Source organism: Lissotriton vulgaris, chromosome 9 (genome assembly GCF_964263255.1).
Source record: "Lissotriton vulgaris chromosome 9, aLisVul1.2, whole genome shotgun sequence".
Taxonomy (NCBI): domain Eukaryota; kingdom Metazoa; phylum Chordata; class Amphibia; order Caudata; family Salamandridae; genus Lissotriton; species Lissotriton vulgaris.
The window spans coordinates 134,515,370-134,538,068 of NC_141697.1; the positions used below are offsets into that span (position 1 = coordinate 134,515,370).

Sequence of the window (22,699 nt, forward strand, 5' to 3'; positions counted from 1 at the left end):
ATCAGAACGAATATCTTGCTTAATCACATCTCCCATGTTTACTCTAAGCACATTAGGAACATTAATAACTTCTGTGGGGCCATGTATCTGAAACCTAACCGCATCCCACACAATCCCATCAAGGACAGGCCAAGCAGTAATTTCTACTGTTTTCAAGTCTCTCTTTAGTCTTTGTGCTGAATGTGAGGAGGAAAGAGGGGCCAATGTTCCATTAAGGTACCGAATTCCTGTTCTTTCTATTACATAATGGCCATCGATCAAGCGGAAAAAATAAAACACAAAACCAATTGACATAAAAAGATAAAATGAAAATAGTATCAGCCAAACGTATGTCCAAGGTGGAATTAGAAAATGTTTTTTAAACAACGTGGCATATTTTGCAATAGTCGATGGTTTCTTTGAAAGTTCCGAATCCGAGTCAAAAGAGAATCTGGACTGGTTAGCCAAACGAGCATGTAGATCGGACATAGATAAATCAGCAGGATCTGCATAGGTCAGCTCATCAATGTTAGCAAGAGGAATAGTATTTAATAAAGGACTGGATATAGCAGGCATCTCGAGGGACACCTCCTGATCTGCACCAGATGTAATAGCCAGCACAGAGTTCCTCACCATGGAAGGACAGGATGCAGCCGGTGTCATGCTATGAAGAATCGGCCACCCTGTGTGTCTTGACATTGTCAATAGAAATAAATCTGTTTTCTTTACGACCTGGAAGTGGTGGTAAAATGACTGTTCTTGTGCCCTTCACTCCAAGGACTCGAACCGGCGCTCGATATGAGGGACCAAACTCTTTCTTGTTATCGATCTTCTCTCGAACCAGTTCTCCAACTTGGGGTAGCCAGCCAACTACCGGGATCTGCAACGCATCATCCGATGTGGAGGGCAAGTGTTCCTTTGCAAGACTGTCTCTGGTCTTTTGTAGATCCTGTAAAACATTGCAATGTTCATCTACGTCAAAGGCCGCGGCCTGGGCCTGGCAGTCTGCACCATCAAGGTCAGGGACGTACATCTTGATACCAAAGAGCATTTCGTATGGGGTCCGCCCACCCAGAGACCTTCTAGGGAGATTATTAAGCGCACGCTGCACGCCATAGAGGTGGGTCAGCCAGTTTCTACCAGTGCCTATAACACGGGCTGTCAAAGATTGCTTTAAGTCGCGGTTCATTCTCTCTACTACAGAATTGCCCTCAGGCCTGTAGGGACTTGAAAACTTCACCTGTACTCCCAACGAAACCATAGCATCCATATACGCCTTAGAGGCGAAAGCCGGACCCTGGTCCGAATGGAAAGTACCACAAGCAAAGATTCCCACAAAGACACGCAAATCCTTAACGACAGTTCGCGAATCAGCGCTTCGATGCGGCCATACCCATACAAAGCGTGTGCACGAGTCAACTGCTACTAAGATGTATTTACACGCAGTATCAGAAGAAAAAGGACCGCAGTGATCCAAATAAACGCAACCAAGCGGTTTATTAGAGATGTACAACTGTGTCTGAGGCGGACGCGCAGCAGTAGAAGGCTTAATCTGCTGACAAATGTCACACATAAGGACATAATCGCGCGTCTGTTTGTACAGTCCCCGCCACCAGAACCTCTGTTGTAGCTGAGATACAGTGGCTGAGACGCCCGCATGCGCAGACGCCACACCTTCATGAGCCGCTGTAATCAGAGAAGCTCTGCGATCCGAGTTGGGAACTAGACGCTCTCCAACTTCAGGAATTTTCACATAAGGAACCTTATCGGGACTTAAGTGGTATGTGTACTTCGAAGGGAACCCCGCAGGATATTTACCTCCCTTCTCCGTGGCAGCAACAGCCGCCAAGATGTCGTCATCTATTTTGCTTTTGGACCTCGTGACCGCTGCAACTAAGTATTTTGACACCGCAGACTTCGCTGCCTCATCAGCAAGCGAATTGCCAACAGCGTGGACTCCCACGCGCTGGTGGCCGAGAGTATGAATCACAAACACGAGCGGCAGTTTCTCTTTAAGTTCCGCCACTCGGACCCAGATCATTTTATGTTTTATTGTGCTACCTTTGGAATCACGAAAATCATTCTGAATCCAAAAGAACAAGTTCTCATTGTAAGACTGGACACAGTAGTAAGAATCACTCACGATTAAAGTCGTCACACAAGGATCAGCGTACTCCAATGCAAGCATCAGAGCACGCAGCTCAGCTAATTGTGCAGTGCAGTCCCCAAGCGTCTGCGTGTGCACGACGCTGGACTTGAACTCATCGTTCACCATGGCACCGACCACAATGGCGCAAGCGGAAACGTAGGCATGTTTAGAGCCATGCGCAACCTGCGCCGACCCATCCGTGTAAATGATACAGTGGAAATCCTCCAACGGCCGCATTGCTAAAGGAGCAGGATGAACAAATTCATACTGTAAATACTCCTGCGACCGTAAAGCGGCGTCAAAAATAAACGTGACATCCTGAGATGTCAAGGATGTAGCCCACTGAATCCACCGAGGGTGCAAAGCTTTAGAATTCGGTACACTGGCTTTCGTGACCGCCTCCAAGGCCGGACACGGGGTAACAACCAACATGCGCCTTCCCTGTGACAGGGCACGTTCCTTAAGAATTGCCATCTGCACAGCCGTTAAAACTTTCTCCACAGTGGAAAAACGCAGTTCAGCCGAAGTGTACAAGTGTGACTTGTAAGCAATAGGTACAGTATCCCCCTGTTGGACCTAGATTACCCAAGCCTACATATGGTAGCTTGGCACAGTAGTGGTCTACAGCTAACTCCAAGCGTTGGCTAAGTACTTACAAATCTTACCCACAGTAACACAGTGATGAACCACTAAAATAAAGACACAACACCTCTGTCTGGAAAAATACCGTTACCTTTATAAAAATAATATGACTCTTTGGATTTAAGTTATACAAGTTGCAATATTAGTTTCTTTCAGGAGTCAACATTACACTTTTACTTCAATAAATTACTTTTTACTCCTCCTGCTGTGGAAAAAGGGCAATAAATCACATTCTTTTGTCACTGGTACAGTAAAGCATAAAGATGACTCTTTGGTTGGTTGAGCGAATTTCAGTAACTTCGCACTCTGTCAGGTTACTTCACATTAACATACAGTGACACATTACTCCACCAATAAAACTACTGAAAAGAAGATGCAGACTGATAAAGCAATACGTTTTTACAGGTTCCTTAATAGGTACTTTACCCCACAGCTCTTAAACACTGTTTGACTCAACAACAAGACCTGAAGGTAGATGTTTACTGTATACCCCACCAGTTATGTGCTAAAAGAGGAGACCCAATAATTTTAATAAGGGTTCCCCCCCCCCTTTCTGATTGACAGGCACACCTAGCTGGTTGAGAGTCTGCCTCTTCACCTATTTTTAACTGTAGAGATCCTCACCCGGGAACCCTGTGGTTCCCTGCACCACTTCCACCTTTCGGATCCAGTTACTTAGGGGTTATTTTATTTAGCTTTGGGCTGAACACTAGCCCGTTCTTTTCATTTGCGCTTCCTTGAACAGTTCAGTTTGTGTCCCAAGGGCAGTCCCACCGTCTTGTCTCGTTCCCCGGTGCTGCCGCCTCCCGTCCCCACTCTACCCGGCTTACTTGGAAGCTCCTAGATGGGATGCGAGTGCTCCTCCGCCTCGCGCTGAAACCTGGCAGCAGTCGGTGGTCGGGAGGGATCGAGGGAGCTTCTCTGACCCACCGGCTCCTTACTGTGTCGACGGTAGTGGCGCTTCTGCCTCCTCAGGTGGGGGAAAACAGCCACCGGTGCTCCGACGCGATCGGCTCTCCTCAGTCACACCGCTCAGCTGGGCATGCGCGATCGCGCTCACTCTTCTTCCGCTTCTGCGCGCTGGCTCCCAGGGCGGACGACGTTCGCCACGCAGACGCTGCTCTGCCTCCTCCGGGCCTGCTCGACCCTAGGCCCCTCCTGCCTCCACAGAAGCGTTTACACGCTGGGCATGCGCGGAAGCGCCTACCTTCTCCCTTGACACGGCCGGTGCCCCCGGGGTCCCGATGCCGATCGGAGCAGCGCCGCTGCTTCCCTTCAGTCACTTCTCACTTTGGCCTCACAGGAAGGATGTCCACACACGGCGCCCTCGCTCCTCAGGTCGCCAGGGTGCCACAGCTCTCCAACCTCACCAAGGCGCTTCAAGGGGTCTACCACTGACTCGACACCCTGGTAGGTGCAGCGCTGGGCAGGGGATATGGGATTAGGTTTCAGAAGGAAGGTCCTGTCAGTTTTTACAGGAGTGCTGATTAAGAAGAGTCTTCCTTCTCACGTAGCTCGATTTCCTTATCAATAGTTGATGTCTTGAGAGAGGGATCGGTCAAAGGCTGAAGGGGGAACAATCCTCTGAAGTAACTGTCAGCCTCAGTGACAAACTAGCTGCTCTCAGTGTGTCCACCTCCTCTCACCACTGCCTCACTCCTCTACTCTGGTCAGCCAAAATGGCTGCTGGTCACTGGCCTTATATAGGGTGGCCTGAGACCTGCAGAAGTCTCTAGTAGATTCCAGAAGGTTCCCTAATGTTATCCTATGGACCTATCCTCCAGTAGTGTCCGTTATGACAGTTGGTGGACACCATTTTAGGTCTCTGGAGATCTCTAAAGTTTCAAGGGGGTGACTAGGCCTCACAAGTGATGAGGAAAAATGGCGTCATCGCCAAGGAACACCTAGCCCCCTGACAGCATAAAAAAACTCCTGATGGACACATGTAAAAATAAAAATAGAAACTCTGGGAGGCTAAGGGGGACAAAAATAAATCATGGTGGTTAGAGTCTTCCCAGAAGCAGACAGGTCTAACACGCGTCCCCCCCAGCTGAAAGTGGGGAGAACTACCCAACCCCTTGGGAGTCCTCATCACTAAGGCGGAAATACCTGGATAGACCGTCTGCATTGGCATGGTCTGCCCCAGGTCGGTGTTCCACCCTAAAGTCCATTCCCTGTAGGGAGATGGACCACCTTAGCAACTTGGGATTTTCCCCCTTCATTTGCATCAGCCAACGAAGGGGGCGATGGTCAGTCTGAACTAGGAAGTGCGAACCAAATAGGTATGGTCGCAGCTTCTTCAGAGCCCAGACCACCGCAAAGGCTTCTCTCTCAATTGTACTCCACCTCCTTTCCCTGGGGAGTAGTCTCCTGGACAGGAAGACCACGGGTTGATCCAAGCCCTCATCATTTAGCTGCGATAACACTGCCCCAATGCCATGTTCTGACGCATCTGTTTGGACAATGAATTCTCTAGCAAAATCAGGGGCCTTGAGAATGGGAGCGGAACACAATGCTTGTTTCAAGGTCAGGAAGGCTCGCTGGCAAGCCTCCGTCCAGACTACCCGTCGGGGTTGCTTCTTGGAAGTAAGCTCAGTGAGAGGGGCCACGATAGTGCCATACCCCTTCACGAAGCGACGGTAATATCCAGTGAGGCCCAGGAAGGCTCGGACCTCTGTTTGAGTCTTGGGGGGCTCCCAGGCGATGATAGCCTCAATCTTTGCCTGGAGGGGCTGCACCGTTCCTCTCCCCACCAAGTGACCTAGGTACACCACCGACCCCTGTCCGATCTGACACTTGCTGGCCTTGAGTGTCAATCCAGCCTGTTGCAGGGCATGCAGAACAGCTTGCAGATGCTGCAAATGGTCCTCCCAGCTGCTACTGAAGACAGCAATGTCGTCCAGGTATGCAGCAGAAAAAGCTTCCATTCCAGAAAGGACCCTGTTCACCAGCCGCTGAAAAGTGGCAGGGGCATTCTTGAGCCCAAAGGGCATCACGCGAAATTGGTAGTGTCCCTCAGGTGTAGAGGAGGCTGACCTTTCCTTCGCCTCCTCCGTAAGGGAAATCTGCCAGTACCCCGAAGTTAGGTCAAAGGTACTTAAGTATTGAGCAGCTCCCAGCCGGTCAATCAGCTCATCCGCCCGTGGGATAGGATGGGCATCAGTTTTGGTCACTGAGTTCAAGCCTCGGTAGTCCACACAGAACCTCAATTCCGGTGTGGTGCCTGGTGGGGCAGCCTTTGGTACCAAAACCACCGGGCTAGACCAAGGGCTTCCAGAAGGTTCAATCACTCCCAGTTCCAGCATCTTGGCGACTTCCCCCTTGATGCTGGCCTTCACCTTGTCCGACAGCCGGTAGATTTTAGACTTCACAGGTGGGCTGTCTCCTGTGTCCACGTCATGGGTACACAGGTGGGTCCTACCCGGGACAAGGGAGAACAGAGAAGAAAATTGCTCCAGGATCTGGCGGCAATCACCCTGCTGTTCAGGAGTTAGGGATGGCGAGAGAATAACTCCCTCCACCGACCCATCCTTTTCTTGGGACGAGAGAAGATCAGGGAGAGGTTCGCTTTCTTCTTCCTCTGCTCCATCGGTTACCATCATCAAGACAACCGCGGGCCTCTCATGATGTGGCTTGAGGCGATTGGCATGCAGCACCCTGTGGGGCTGCCTCGGGGCCTTAAGATCCACCAAGTAGGTGGACTTCCCCTTCTTTTCCAACACCTCAAAGGGGCCTGTCCAACGGTCCTGGAGGGCATTTAGCTCTCCAGGTTCCATCACCCACACCTTCTGTCCAGGCTCCAGTTCCACTGGGTGAGCGTTGTGGTCATACCACTCTTTCATCACTGCTTGGCTGGCCTCCAAGTTGTCTGAAGCTTGCTTCCACAACTTAGCCATTTGGCTCTGGAAGGCCAGCATGTAGCTCACCACGTCCTGGGGAAGTTTTCTGGGAGTCCGTTCCCATCCGTCCTTCACCAGGCTGAGAGGTCCCCGTACAGGGTGCCCGTACAAAAGTTCGAAGGGGCTGAAGCCCACTCCCTTTTGTGGCACTTCCCTGTAAGAAAACAAGAGACAGGGTAGGAGGATGTCCCATTTCCTCCGCAGGCTCTCAGGTAGACTCCTGATCATACCTTTCAAGGTTTTGTTAAACCTTTCCACAAGACCATTGGTTTGTGGGTGATAAGGAGTGGTGAACCGATAGGTCACTCCACACTCCTTCCACATAGCCCGCATGTACGCTGAAAGGAAGTTAGTCCCCCTGTCGGACACAACCTCCTTGGGGAAACCCACTCGGGTAAAGATCCCCATCAGGGCCCTTGCCACCACAGGTGCAGTGATGGTCCTCAGAGGTATTGCCTCTGGGTACCCTGTGGCATGATCCACCAAAACCAGTATGAACCGGTGACCAGCTGACGTTGGTGGATCCAATGGCCCTACAATGTCGATGCCCACCCTCTCAAAGGGGGTGCTAACGACAGGTAGTGGTTCCAGGGGAGCTTTAAGCTTCACTCCTGTTTTCCCACTAGCTTGGCAGGACACACACGTCCGACAGTATGTGTCAGACGCCACTTTCATTCGAGGCCAGTAGAAGTGGTGGACAAGCCGGGCAAAGGTCTTGTCCTGTCCTAGATGTCCTGCCAATGGTATCTCATGAGCCAATTCCAGTAGAAAGGCTCTAAAGCATTGAGGGACCACCAAGGCTCTGGCTGAACCGTGGCCAGGTGCCTTGGGCTCACTGTAGAGGAGTCCATCCTCCCAGTAAATCCGGTAGCTCCCTTCAATGTTTCCTGCTGCCTGGGCGTTGGCCTGTTGCCGCAGCCCCTCGAGAGTAGGACACTCTTTCTGAGCTGCACAGAATTCTTCCCTGGAAGGACCTCCCTCCACATGCCATTCTGTAGGGATGGGTAGGTTCTCCAAGGAAGCAACCTTCTCCCCTGTGGACTCCAGATCCACCTCCGCAGGTGGTCCAGCTGTCTCACGAGGCGGAGATGTCGAGGCAGGGTCCTCCGGCCTCTTGTCCTTCTCCTCTCTGGCAGCCGGCTGGGCCATTGTTCCAGGCTCCAGCGTAAGCAACTTTTCCCTTCGGGCAGTTACTGACCTTGTGCTGACACAAGTCCAGTCAGGAGGTCCCAGCATCTCAGAGTGAGTCTGGTACTCCACCCTCCTCCAAGCATTGTGCTCCATATCATTCCCTAACAGGCAGTCAACAGGCACGGCAGGGCTTACGGCAACTCGAAGTGGACCTGCAACCCCTCCCCACTCAAAGGGAACCTCAGCCACAGGGTAGTGGCCCAATCTGCCGTCAGCCATTACGGCGGGATGGAGTACATCTGGGATGACCTGCTCTGGAGACACCAGCTGACTCCTTACCATAGTCATGCTGGCTCCTGTGTCTCTCAGAGCCTCCCCTCTACGGCCATTGATGGTGACCCACTGCTCATACTTAATAGTATTGGAGGGCAGCTGGGTCTTGGGAACCATCTCCTTATCTCCCAGGGACACTAAAGTGACACCCGCCCGCTCCCCTCCATTAACCAAAGGCATCTCCTCCCCGAGCACTACACTAGTGATTCCCGGGGCTTTTCCTCCAGTGGGAGGGGGTGGTCTTTTTGGGCATCTCACATCTCCTTTATAGTGTCCCACACCACCACACTCAAAACAATGAACAACCCTTGGCTGCTGGCTTTGGCCAGGGGTAGGGTTGCGAGGGGGGTTACTCTTGGGGATGAATCCTCTGCCCCTTCCTTGCGAAGTATTTTGTGGCCCTTTTGAGAACTCCCTCTTAATTTCCCCTCCCTCTTTCTTCTGGGGGGCGCCCTGTCCTTGCTTCTGGGAATTCCCTCCAGTCCCCTTAGTCGACACCCGGGTACTAACCCAGATGTCCGCCTCCTCAGCAAGCTTCCTGGGGCTGGTCAGCTTGCTGTCCACCAGATGCTGTCTTAGCTCGGGAAGACACTTCTCGAGTAGGTGTTCCTTGAGTATGAGGTCATATAGTCCCTCATAGTCCCCTACATCGCTGCCTCTTACCCAACCCTCCAGGGCCTTCCTGGAGTAGTCCAAAAAATCTACCCAGTTTTGTGTGCCCAGCTTGTAGCTGCCCCGGAACTTTTGCCTATATTTCTCAGGGGTCAACCCAAACTTCTTAAGCAGTGCTAGTTTCATAGCCGGATAGTAGGTCTGTTCACTCTGGTCAAGGGCCAACAAAGTATCCCTGCCAGTGGGGGGCATGTATTTGTATAACCCACCTCCCCAGTGGACTTCCAGAATCCCATGGGCCCTCAGCGAGACCTCGTAGGCGGCTAGCCATTTAGCAATGTCGTCACTGGGTACATAACAAGCCATTATGTCTTTTGGTAGGTACGGTCTAGGTTCTCTGGTGTTGGTTTGGTTATCGCTGCCACCACTCTCTGGTTTGGGGGTACGTAAATTCAGGGCTTGCAAATCCATCTCTTTGATGGTCCGCTCATGCTCCAACCTCTTCTCCTCCCTCACCATGTCCATCCTGGCCAGTTCTATTTTCATCCTCCTCTCCTCCCTCCTGTCTTCTAACTCGGCGTCGGTCAAGCCCCTCTCTGACACACTACTGCCCACTCTAGAAGGTGTTCTAGGACCTGTTACAAGGTTCTCCCCTCCCGCCTGGTACAGTGTTGTGGTCTCCAGGACAGTGTCCTTGTCACTCTCTTCAGGATCTACCTCCTCCCCGGAATGAGCCTCTACCCATGCCCGAATACTGGTCAGCAGCTCAACTTTCCTGGCGCCTTTCTTGAAAAACACCCCCTGCTGCTGACACCATTCTTTCAATTGAGGCACAGTATAATTGTCTAGCTCTTCCACATTTATCTCCATTCTTGTCTGAAGTATAAAATGCGACACAGGAGAAATCCACAGAGTGACCTGAGGTCAACCTCCACCCACCGCCAGAAGTCAATTTAGAAAAACCAAAAATGTAAATTAGGAGGGCCGCAGGGAGAAAACTCCAGGTGGGGTCTCATGGTTGTCACTGCGTTACTAATAAGTAAGTGTAAGTACAGATCCGCTATCCCACCGCTGAAACACCAATTATGTTGGACCTAGATTACCCAAGCCTACATATGGTAGCTTGGCACAGTAGTGGTCTACAGCTAACTCCAAGCGTTGGCTAAGTACTTACAAATCTTACCCACAGTAACACAGTGATGAACCACTAAAATAAAGACACAACACCTCTGTCTGGAAAAATACCGTTACCTTTATAAAAATAATATGACTCTTTGGATTTAAGTTATACAAGTTGCAATATTAGTTTCTTTCAGGAGTCAACATTACACTTTTACTTCAATAAATTACTTTTTACTCCTCCTGCTGTGGAAAAAGGGCAATAAATCACATTCTTTTGTCACTGGTACAGTAAAGCATAAAGATGACTCTTTGGTTGGTTGAGCGAATTTCAGTAACTTCGCACTCTGTCAGGTTACTTCACATTAACATACAGTGACACATTACTCCACCAATAAAACTACTGAAAAGAAGATGCAGACTGATAAAGCAATACGTTTTTACAGGTTCCTTAATAGGTACTTTACCCCACAGCTCTTAAACACTGTTTGACTCAACAACAAGACCTGAAGGTAGATGTTTACTGTATACCCCACCAGTTATGTGCTAAAAGAGGAGACCCAATAATTTTAATAAGGGTTCCCCCCCCCTTTCTGATTGACAGGCACACCTAGCTGGTTGAGAGTCTGCCTCTTCACCTATTTTTAACTGTAGAGATCCTCACCCGGGAACCCTGTGGTTCCCTGCACCACTTCCACCTTTCGGATCCAGTTACTTAGGGGTTATTTTATTTAGCTTTGGGCTGAACACTAGCCCGTTCTTTTCATTTGCGCTTCCTTGAACAGTTCAGTTTGTGTCCCAAGGGCAGTCCCACCGTCTTGTCTCGTTCCCCGGTGCTGCCGCCTCCCGTCCCCACTCTACCCGGCTTACTTGGAAGCTCCTAGATGGGATGCGAGTGCTCCTCCGCCTCGCGCTGAAACCTGGCAGCAGTCGGTGGTCGGGAGGGATCGAGGGAGCTTCTCTGACCCACCGGCTCCTTACTGTGTCGACGGTAGTGGCGCTTCTGCCTCCTCAGGTGGGGGAAAACAGCCACCGGTGCTCCGACGCGATCGGCTCTCCTCAGTCACACCGCTCAGCTGGGCATGCGCGATCGCGCTCACTCTTCTTCCGCTTCTGCGCGCTGGCTCCCAGGGCGGACGACGTTCGCCACGCAGACGCTGCTCTGCCTCCTCCGGGCCTGCTCGACCCTAGGCCCCTCCTGCCTCCACAGAAGCGTTTACACGCTGGGCATGCGCGGAAGCGCCTACCTTCTCCCTTGACACGGCCGGTGCCCCCGGGGTCCCGATGCCGATCGGAGCAGCGCCGCTGCTTCCCTTCAGTCACTTCTCACTTTGGCCTCACAGGAAGGATGTCCACACACGGCGCCCTCGCTCCTCAGGTCGCCAGGGTGCCACAGCTCTCCAACCTCACCAAGGCGCTTCAAGGGGTCTACCACTGACTCGACACCCTGGTAGGTGCAGCGCTGGGCAGGGGATATGGGATTAGGTTTCAGAAGGAAGGTCCTGTCAGTTTTTACAGGAGTGCTGATTAAGAAGAGTCTTCCTTCTCACGTAGCTCGATTTCCTTATCAATAGTTGATGTCTTGAGCGAGGGATCGGTCAAAGGCTGAAGGGGGAACAATCCTCTGAAGTAACTGTCAGCCTCAGTGACAAACTAGCTGCTCTCAGTGTGTCCACCTCCTCTCACCACTGCCTCACTCCTCTACTCTGGTCAGCCAAAATGGCTGCTGGTCACTGGCCTTATATAGGGTGGCCTGAGACCTGCAGAAGTCTCTAGTAGATTCCAGAAGGTTCCCTAATGTTATCCTATGGACCTATCCTCCAGTAGTGTCCGTTATGACAGTTGGTGGACACCATTTTAGGTCTCTGGAGATCTCTAAAGTTTCAAGGGGGTGACTAGGCCTCACAAGTGATGAGGAAAAATGGCGTCATCGCCAAGGAACACCTAGCCCCCTGACAGCATAAAAAAACTCCTGATGGACACATGTAAAAATAAAAATAGAAACTCTGGGAGGCTAAGGGGGACAAAAATAAATCATGGTGGTTAGAGTCTTCCCAGAAGCAGACAGGTCTAACACCCCCTCATTAAAAGTCAGGTACGTGAAACCCACCGTCCCAGAGACAATTCTTATCACCAGGTTGGTCTGGTTATCACGGGTCTGTAAGTAGTCAGAAGTGAGCAAATCAGCCTGCAAGGACTGCAGAATGGCTGAATGCTCAGGCAGCCAGCATGATTTGGAAAAAGATGGTTGTACCAAGGCATATAAAGGCTTGATACGCTGGGCATATTCCGGAATGTATGTCCTCCCGAAATTTAAAAAACCCAGTAAAGACTGTAATTTTTTCAGCGTTGTCGGAGAGCGCAACTGCGCGCACTTCTCCAGGAAGTGAGGAGCCAATCCCTTACCTTCATGGTTAAGTTCATAACCTAGAAACAACACTGTGTACTCCGCAATGTGTGATTTCGCAAAGTTAAACTTGTAACCCATGTCTGCAAAGTTACAAATTATGCTGTTTACTCGACACAGATGCACCCAAAGCTCGTCGTCTGTGAGATAAATGTCATCCACATACGAACATGCAACTGGATCGAAACGCTCCAAAAGAGAGACTATGCGGGCGGAAAACACTCCAGGACTATTTTTATATCCCATTGGGAGTCGTTTAAACATTTTTTGTACGCCGCCGCATGTAAAACTGGTCCATTGGGAACTTAGACCATCTAATCTATGTGCATAAAAACCATTGGAAATGTCAAGCGTGGTTTTGAACCGTTTACGCTCAAGACTATTCACTAGGGCAGAGCCGTGAGTATTCTGTACTGCACAGTTACGGCAATGCGAGTTCAAATGCCGGTAATCCAAAACTAGACGATATGAGCCGTCCGGCTTGTTAACAGTAAAAAGGGGATTATTCATTGGTGACACACACGTTTCAATTACACCTTGATATTCCAATTGTTCAAGGATAGCCGCGACCGAAGCTTTAGCTTCACGCCGTATGGGATACTGGGGTTGTGGTTGCGGCTGAGACCGTAATGGAATCTCATGGCTAGGGGACAATTTATCCCAGCCACACTGATTTCGGTACACAGCCGGCGCAAGCGCCAGAGCCCACTCTTCTGCAAAATGCAGCGCTTCCACTCTCGATACAATGTGCGCGAAACTGGGGAGGATTACCTCCTCCCCTCGCGGAGCTGCGAGAACAAAAGGTGGGGGCCAGTCAGCCTCCGAAAGCAAAATGTCATACGTATCCGAAAGATTCTCCCAAAATACCCCTTTTACAGTTCGCTGCATGTCACCTTCAATTAACAGGACAATTTCAAAAAGTCTTTCAGGGGGAGCAACATGTGTATCAGCTGTTTCGATTACAACATAAGTGTCAGTCGCTGTCACCTTCAACAGTGGACGGAGGGCCTCTCTCACTATGGTAATCTCCGCCGCGCTGTCCAGCAAGGTCAGAGCCCACGTCAGATTCCGAAGCCGCGTTCTCACTATCTGGGGCATATCGATGCGCCGTTAAGGCTGCGACTTTCTTCTTGGCAAACTGCGGTCTCTTTGGCGTAGAGTCGTCCCGCTGATCCCCTTCACTTCGCGTGCGGGGCTGGCCACGTCCTTGCTGACCACCCCTGCCCCCGCCGCCCCCTCCACCACCGGTTGACGGAGCCGATGAGTCCTGAAAGGAACGAGGAGAGCGTTGGTCAGATGCCTGATATCTGTCAGGCGATTTAATCGTAGCGCGATCGCGCAATTCATAAACTCGCTCTGACTGCGCAGGTTGTGAAGGCGCCGGACTCGAAACCTGTGTCTGTTGTTGTTGCTTACCCTGATTCTGCTTTTTAGGCCAATTTTGTTTTTTGGACTTTGGTTGTCCACTCGTTTCCGAAGACTGCCCCTGGGGTTGCTTCTTTTCTTTTTCAAGAAAAACCTTCACCCCCTTAGAATTGCGGCCAACCGTTTTATAAGCCGCCACAATAATTCTTGCCAGCTGACGGGGTTTCTCGGCCTCGGGAATTAGCGCCAGACCATTGGCCACCTGAAAGTTCACTGCATCCCCTTTTACATTCGCAAGGATAATACCGCAAACCGTTTCAAAGCAACCGCTCAGGCGCATACCCAACTCAACCGCCGACTCCGGTCCGTGATCATCCTGAACACGTTTTAGGACCGCAGACAGGTTCGACACTGACGGGGTGCCAAAGCACCTCGAGTAAACCGCCGCAAAAGTCTTACCCCATGTTTCACAGTCAGCAAGTTCCGGGGCTATTTCCTTCGGCAAACTAAGCGTAAGAATCCGGTGTTTTTCACTCGGAGTCGTATTAGGAAACACAGCCTCTAGCTGGTCGAATTTCTCGGCAAGCCAGTAAGGAAAATCATCCTTATTCTCTGGCTTTCTGCCCATAACGGAATTCACCAAGACAGGACTGATTTTCAAACCAGCCTGTTCTGCCCGAAGCTGCGCACCTGCGGGGGCTGCGCCTTGAATATTACGACCAATGTAATGAACAAGCGCTCTAATCACTCCAACCGCGACCTCATGAAGACGCCGCAGGTCACCCACGTTACAAGTGGCGCGATTAGGATGAGGAGTAAATCCACCCAAAGCGGGCCAATTTGTGCCCGGAATGGACAAAGGACCTAACCTCGGAGCCGTTAAAGAATGGGGTAGGGCGCCACCAAACCAAACTCCGTGCTGCCAAGCGTCTATAGGTACTTCCAGTGCCCTGTACGGAGCATAAGCCGCCGGTACATCCGTGGCAGTGTATGAATGGAAGACACCTGAATTAGCGTCCACACCCGGAAATGTTACCCAGGAATAAAACAATTCGTACGGGTACGCATGTTCCGCACTCACCACTAGAACCACAGCCAAGCCTTCCGCAGGTACATTATATGCCCGCATGTGGTCGCGAACCGCGACTCGGCTATGCTGCGCAATTTCCACGGCCATGTTAGCACAGGAAGCGAAAAAGAGACAAAGAACAGTTTGTAGCACAACTGGGTAGTAATTCAAAGAAACCGTTTTCAGAAGAATTCAAGCTTGAAAAGACCTATTTCAAAAATAGGTAGGCTTTTCCGACACCACCGTTTACCGGAAACGGGAATGAAGGTGTTAAGGTTTGAATGATATACTAGTCGAGTGTCATGAAATACGGCCAACCAATCCGTTGGGCGCCATGTAGCAGGGTTTCCGTTCTCCCACAGAACTGTGCATAGAGATCTAGAACCTCAGTGAGTTAGGATGATCCAAAACTCATCTCAGTGTCAGAAATCCCCTTACCTAGCTAGCTACAGTGTCTCATGGATCATTATGGAATGATGCATGTCTTAGACAAACCAGAACATGATCTTTAGAATACCTCAGGAATCGTGGAACACATGAACACTCTTTCGTTATATAATCATTTCAAACCAAAACTGAGAGTCAAAGAACACAAGTGCAAGTTTGAAATATTTATTATTCAATGCAAAGTTCTCAAACGCAGTATCTTGTATAATACCAAAATGCAGATTATAAAAATCAGAGTCAGCAGCATAGTCACTAATCCATAGTAAGCAAAAGGTGATAGCATGTTATAATGCAAAATCTATAGAAATCTATATCACCTATATTTCGCGCACCCTATCTAGCATATTATTTTATATCTAAGAAGGTCTCATTCGGGCTTTAGCAGGGCGGCCCCATACCTCTCAATGTCAGTAGGAGCAGTTCACATCAACAGCTACCAGCTCTCTTCATGCGCAGCACCAAGTGTCTGCGTTCATTCCGTGTAACTCTATCTTAAACCCGCGTAGAGCCCAAAATGTTGGCATCAACATTATTTGTGTTATGTCTAATGTGGTGCGAGGATCAGGCCTCCCAGCAACCTTGTGTTAGGTTAATCTTAGAGTGTGCAGCTCTCAGTGTGCAGACAGTTGTACCAAGTGTACCAGGCAAAGCTGATAGCATAGGAATAACATATTATTCTCAAATAAAGCACCTCACTGCTTCTAGGGTGAAAGCTACAACAACAAGTACGTGTCGTGTGCAAAACTGAAGCCGAAGGCAAAACGGCTGTTTAAACATGTAATACACTCATGCTAACTTAACGCAATATATGTAATGAAGTATCCATATGACAGCACTAAAGGCTTTCCTTCCCTCTGTTCAGGGAAGAGTATGCAGGTGTTCACGGACAACACCACCGCCATCTGGTACTGCAACAAACAGGGCGGGGTGGGGTTGTGGACCCTATGCCAAGAGGCTCTCCATCTTTGGACATGGCTGGAATATCAAGGCATATATCTGGTCGTTCAACACCTGGTAGGTTCCTTGAACGCTAGGGCGGACAAACTCAGCCGCAGGTGCCTGATGAATCACAAATGGTGTTTTCTCTCCGAGGTGGTGCAAGCTCTCTTTCAGCAGTGGGGAGAGCCTTGTTTCGATCTATCGCCACCGAAGAGAACGCGCAATGTCAGCAGTCTTGCGCTTTGGGATTTCCAAGACGGCACTCCCTAGGCAATGCTTTTCGTCGCAAGTGGAGTTGCGGTCTTCTATACGCCTTTCTGCGTATACCACTACTGCAGAGAGCGCTGATGATCAAGAGCGACCGGGCCCAAGTCATTCTTGTGGCTCCGGATTGGGCACCAAGTCAAGTCAAGTCAATAAATTTATATAGCGCGCTACATACCCAGAGGGTCTCAAGGCGCTTGAAGAAGGTGGGGAATTACTTGTCGAATATCCACGTTTTAAGTTGCTTTCTGAATGCTAGGTGGTTCTCAGTAAGGCGAAGGTGAGTGGGAAGTGAGTTCCAGGTTTTAGCTGCCAGGTAGGAGAAGGATCTACCTCCCATGGAGGTTTTGTTGATGCGAGGTACAGTGGCAAGGGCTTGGTTGGAGGATCGTAGCTGGCGGGAGGGGGTGTAGAAGGACAGTCGTGTGTTGAGGCATTCGGGTCCGATTTCGTAGAGTGCTTTGTGTGCGTGGGTTAGGAGCCGGAAAGTAATCCTCTTATTGACGGGGAGCCAGTGGAGGTTTTTCAGGTGACCAGAGATGTGTTCTTTACGCGGGATGTCTAATATGAGCCTGGCTGAAGCGTTCTGGATGCGTTGGAGTTTTTTCTGGAGTTTTGCGGTGGTACCGGCGTAGAGGGTGTTTCCGTAGTCCAGTCGGCTCGTGACCAGAGCGTGGGTGACCGTTTTTCTAGTTTCTGTGGGGATCCAACGAAATGTTTTTTTGAGCATGCGAAGAATGTTGAAGCAAGATGAAGAAACGGCGTTGACTTGTCTGTTCATCGAGAGTGAGGAATCCAGGATGACGCCCAGGTTCCGTGCGTGGTCGGTCGGGATGGGTGCTTTTCCAAGGGCCTCTGGCCACCAAGAGTCGTCCCAGGCGGAGGGGGAAGTGCCTAGGATGAGGACTTCTGTTTTGTCTGAGTTCAGTTTCAGACGGCTGTGCTTCATCCAGTCGGCTACTTCTTTCATTCCTTCATGCAGGTTGGTTTTGGCAGTGTTAGGGTCTCTGGTGAGAGATAGGATCAGTTGAGTGTCATCGGCGTAGGAGATGATGTTGAGGTTGTGTTGGCATGCGATGACCGCGAGGGGGCTCATGTATACGTTGAAGAGAGTGGGGCTGAGTGAAGATCCTTGTGGTACGCCGCAAATGACTTCAGTGGCCTTTGACTTGAATGGTGGGAGACGGACTCTCTGGGTTCTTCCGGTGAGGAAAGAAGTGATCCATTCCAGTGCTTTTCCTTGGATTCCGACGTTTCTGAGGCGTTGTAAAAGAGTGCTATGACAGACCGTGTCGAAGGCTGCGGAGAGGTCGAGGAGGATGAGGGCGACTGTGTCTCCATTGTCCAGTAGAGTTCGAATGTCGTCTGTTGCTGCGATGAGGGCGGTTTCAGTGCTGTGCTTGGCTCGGAAGCTGGATTGTGAGGAGTCGAGGGATTTGTTGGTTTCGAGGAATGCGGCGAGCTGGTTGTTGACCGCTTTCTCGAAGACTTTGGCTGGGAATGGAAGGAGTAAGATAGGGCGGTAGTTTTTGAGTTCGGTGGGGTCAGCTGTGGGTTTCTTCAGGAGGGTGCTGAGTTCGGCATGTTTCCAGCTTTCCGGGAAGGTTGCGGAGTTGAGGGAGCAGTTGATGACGTCTCGGAGGTGCGGTGCTATAATGGAGTCTGCTTTGTTAAAGATGTGGTGAGGGCATGGGTCTGTGGGGGATCCTGAGTGGATAGAGTTCATCAGACGGATGGTGTCCTCAGTGGAGATTGGCTTCCAGTCATTGAGGATGTTCAAGGGGGGTGGGGGTCCTGCAGGGGGTTGGGTGAGTTGGTCTTCGGGTCGGTTGTCGAAGCTGTTGTGGATGTCTGCAATTTTGTTGTGGAAGAATGAGGCTAGGGAGTCGCAGAGGGCTTGAGAGGGGGTGATGTCGTTGGAGTTGGCTGAGGGGTTGGTAAATTCCTTGACTATGTTGAATAATTCCTTGTTGTTGTGGGCGTTGTTATCTAGTCGGTCCTTGAAAGCGGCTTTCTTGGCATTCCGGATCAGTTGGTGGTGTATGCGGGTGGTGTTTTTGAAGGCGTCCTTGGTGCTGGTGGTTGGGTCTTTTTTCCCGGCCTTCTCAAGAGAGCGACAGAGTTTCTTGGATTTTTTAAGATCATCGTTGTATCAGGAGGCCTTCTTGCTGCCTAGTTTGATTTGTCGTTTTTTCAGTGGTGCTAGGATGTCGGCGCTGTTGGATAGCCATTGGGTGAGGTTGGTGGCTGCTTGGTTGGGGTTTGAGGAGTGGGCTGGGGGGGGTTTAGAAGAAGCGATGAGGAGATCTGGTCGATGGTGATTTTGTTCCAGTTTCTTTGCAGAGTGGGTTGGGGGTGGTTGTTGGATGTGGGCTTGTTGTAGGTAAAGTGAACGCAGCTGTGGTCAGTCCAAAGGAGAGCTGTGGTGTGGCTGAAGGAGACATGTTTGCTGGAGGTGAAGATAGGGTCGAGTGTGTGCCCTGCGATGTGGGTGGGGGTAGTGACAAGTTGTTTAAGTCCGAGGTTGGCGAGGTTGTCCAAAAGGGTGGTGGTGTTGCGGTCGTTGTTCTTTTCAAGGTGAAAGTTGAGGTCTCCCAAAAGGATGTAATCCTCGGAGGGGAGCGCGTGTGGAGTGATGAAGTCCGTGATGTCTTCACTAAATTGTGCGCGGGGTCCTGGTGGCCTGTAAAGGAGGGTGTCTCTGAGTGTGGTCTTGGGGACGATATGGATCTGGAAGTGATGGTGTTCAGTGTTAGCGAGATTGACGTCTGAGCTGGTTGAGATGCGGAAGGATTTCTTATGGACGATAGCGATGCCTCCTCCTGTGTGGCCGGTACGGTCCTTGCGAATGATCTTATAGCCTTCCGGGATGGCAATGGTGATGACTGGGGCTGATGTGGCGTTCATCCAAGTTTCTGTTAGGAAGGCAACGTCCGGAGAGATGGTGTCTAGTAGATTCCAGAGGTCGATGGCGTGCCTGTGGACTGAGCGGGTGTTGAGCAGGATGCATTGTAGGTGGTTGGGGTCGGATATCTGTTGTGTGTTCGTAGATGTGGAGTTGTTCTTGGTGCCGTCGAACTTGCAGGAGTTGCAGGAGAAGTGTCCATGGGTGTGTCCAGGAGCGGCTTGGACGCAGTTGGGGGAACGGCCGGGGTTAAGGGCCAGGAGGGTGGTGGCATCGTAAGTAATGCGGGAGGGGTGGGCATTACGAGGACCAGGGGGGCTGGCGCTGGGCGCGGTCCAGGCGCGGACGGGCGTAGACGGGCTTACCTTTGGCGCACCTTCGGCGCGACTGGGGCGCGATTGCTGCGCGTACATGCTCCGCGTATAGGCATCGGTCATATATGGATGGTGGAGGGGAGGGGCGAGGGCGGAGCAGCTGGGAGGCGGGAGGCGGGGTGGATATCCGGGGAGGGAAGGCTTCACAACAACAACAACAAGAGACTAAACAAGATGGCAGTCGGCCAAAAACCAATGCACAGATGGGGGCACACAGTATAAATGACACGCACAGACTGTTCAACAAAATCGGGCACAGACAGTCAAATAAATGGAAGGCAAGACAAAGCAGACAGAGCTCAGCGTTACAGCACGTTATGGAGGCTGGCGCTCTGTGATTATTCTAATTGGTGCAAGTGGCAAAAAGCGCTACGCTGCGAGACAGACAGTGCAATTATAGAGGAGTTGGAGCGCTATGGGGATGAGTAGTTAACTGTTGGAGCCGGGCGCTATGGGGAGTGAGTGGCTGAGGTCCGGTGCAGCTTAGCTCTAATCAAGGCAGGGAATGAAATTAATTAATTAATATCGGCCGTGATGCAAATCTGGAGTTGCGGTCGGGCTCTGTGGGAGAAGGTAATTCAATCGAGTGAAGCTCAGGTTAAATAACAATACCGCACTTGGGTCGGGCCGGCAGCTTCAGGTGGAGCGACCGTGTCTGACGAGTCAGGACGAAGAGTCTGGTATCCCGAGCTATTGATCCTCCGATCAGACTGCCTCTTTGGGAGGATCTTCTGTCGCAGCAGCAGGGGACGGTCCTCCCCGAACCTGTCCAGCCTCCACCTCCTTGAGTGGAGATTGAGCGGCGACAGTTGACAGCTTTCGAACTTCCTCCTGAAGTCCGTGTTCTTGGCAGCCAGGCGTCCCACCATCAAAACGGTATACACCTGTAGATGGAACCAGTTTGTGGAATGGTGTGCAGCAAAGGCTGTGGATCCCCTTTCTGCCCCACTTTCAGTGGTTCTCCTCTTCATTCTTTCTTTAACCCAGCAGCTCTGGGTACTCTTAAAGGGTACCTTTTGGCCATTTCGGCCTTCCTTCGGCTGCCTGATCAGCCTTCTCTTTTCAAGTCCCCTATTGTAAATCGCTTCTTTGAGGGCATTGCTCACTTGTTTCCTCCAACCCCTTTCGTAATGCCCCAGTGGGACTTGAACCTGGATCTCACCTATCTTATGTGCGCTCCCTTCGAGCCGCTAAGTAACTGTCCTCTCAGGCTTCTGACTCTTAAGACTGCATATCTAGTTGCCATCACCTTTGCTCGCAGGGTGAGTGAGCTTCAAGTCCTTTCTTATAAACCTCCTTTCTCGGCTGTTCATCAGGACAAAGTTGTCCTTCGCACTAGGCCTTTCCTTCCCAAAGTGGTTACCTCTTTCCACATAGGACAGACCATCACTTTGCCCACCTTCTTCCCGCCAGCATCCTTCTAAAGAGGAGGAGAGGCTCCACCGTCTAAATCCAAAACATGTGATTTCCTTCTAGCTGGATCGCACAAAACCATTCTGGATGGATGACAAGCTCTTTGTTGGCTATGTGGGCGCCAAGAAAGGTCAGCCCGTGCAAAAACGGACCATATATCGATGGGTCGTCCTTTGCATCAAAATCTGCTTCTTCTTAACGAAAAAGGAAACTCCAGTGGGGCTGGGAACCCATTCCACCAGGGAGACGTGGAGTCCACTTCTTGACATCTGCCAGGCAGCCACGTTGGCTTCACTGCACATGCTTACCAAACACTACTGCCTGGACAGCCAAGTCTGGGGAGTGCTTCTTTGGCCGTTCAGTTCTCCAGGACTTTCTGGTGTGAATTTGGTTCGCAGACCCACCTCCGGGATTGGTATTGCTGGGGTATCTATTCTAAGGTGAGGAATCCATAACTAATTGTCTCTTTCAGATGTACAAGTTACTTACCTTCGGTAACTATGTATCTGTAAGAGACATATGTTCGTTATAGATTCCTTCCTTATCCCACTCATACTCTCCGTTCTGCGACCTGACTTCTAGGGTAAGGGACTTCCTTTCAGGGCCCTAGTTTTGTGCACCAATGGTTGGTGCCTTGCATGGCTCTGCGCTTCTGGCGAGGAACTGACATCGGCGCGCGAGGGCGGCATCTAAGTAGATACTGGGTTGTAATTCCGGCAACCATGATGCCACGCCACCTATCGACTCAGAGGTACTACTGAAGAAAAGTTCTCTGGATCCATTCTGAATTTCAAGGTGAGGAATCAAAAAGTAATCTGTGTCTCTTACAGATATACTGTTACCAAAGGTAAGTAAGTTGTTCTTTGGCACTGTCCACCAGTGTGCATCAAACTGATGTGGAGAGTAAGAGGGGAGTTGAGGCTATGGTAATTTTGTCCTCACTGGCATCTACAACTGCCTAGAAGTGCTGTTATCAAAGGTATACTATCCATGGTAGGATTCGCAGGTATTGTACAAGTAAGATTAGGATCACAGTGTGGCCAACAGAAAAATAAGCCAGCATTACAATCAAGACCTAAATTAGCCACTACACCACACCAATGTCCTTTATAAAAATAGTCCTCCACATTTTGGAGACAAGATATTTTCAAATGGAATTGCATACAAATAGTTTTTCACTAAAAACGAAGAATACAAATTGGCTGTGGTAATCCTTGTTTTAATAGCCCTTGAAAGTCATCTCTCTTAGTTTATCCTCCGCTTCTTTGTGTTTTCCTGGATATAGCACCTGTCTGATCGGAGCTAGAAATCTCCCACTGGATGATGACCAGCTGTCTAAAGCTGAACATTGATAAGACTGAAACCATGGTCTTTGGAAAGAGTATTTTACAGTGGGCCGCCACCTGGTGGTCAACAGAGCTAGGACTAATACCCACCCCACCAAGAACCTCCGGATCATCGTCAACTGCAAACTTAACAGGAATGCCAAAGTGCCATCACCGCCTCATGCTTGCGTACTCTGAAGATGCTGAGGAAGATTTTCAAATGTCTCCTAATCCTGCTAAACCGTCACGCACCCCCTGGTCACAAGCAAGGGGGACTACTGAAACACCCTTTGTGCCAGTATCAACAAAGCTCCACTGGCTATGCGT

The 22,699-nt window shown here is 50.5% G+C and overlaps 1 protein-coding gene across 2 annotated transcripts in view; it reads left to right on the top strand.

Annotated features, from left to right (window-relative positions):
* Positions 1-22,699, top strand: part of NUSAP1 (nucleolar and spindle associated protein 1) — a 240,467-nt gene that overhangs the window by 75,717 nt on the left and 142,051 nt on the right. The window lies entirely within an intron of this gene.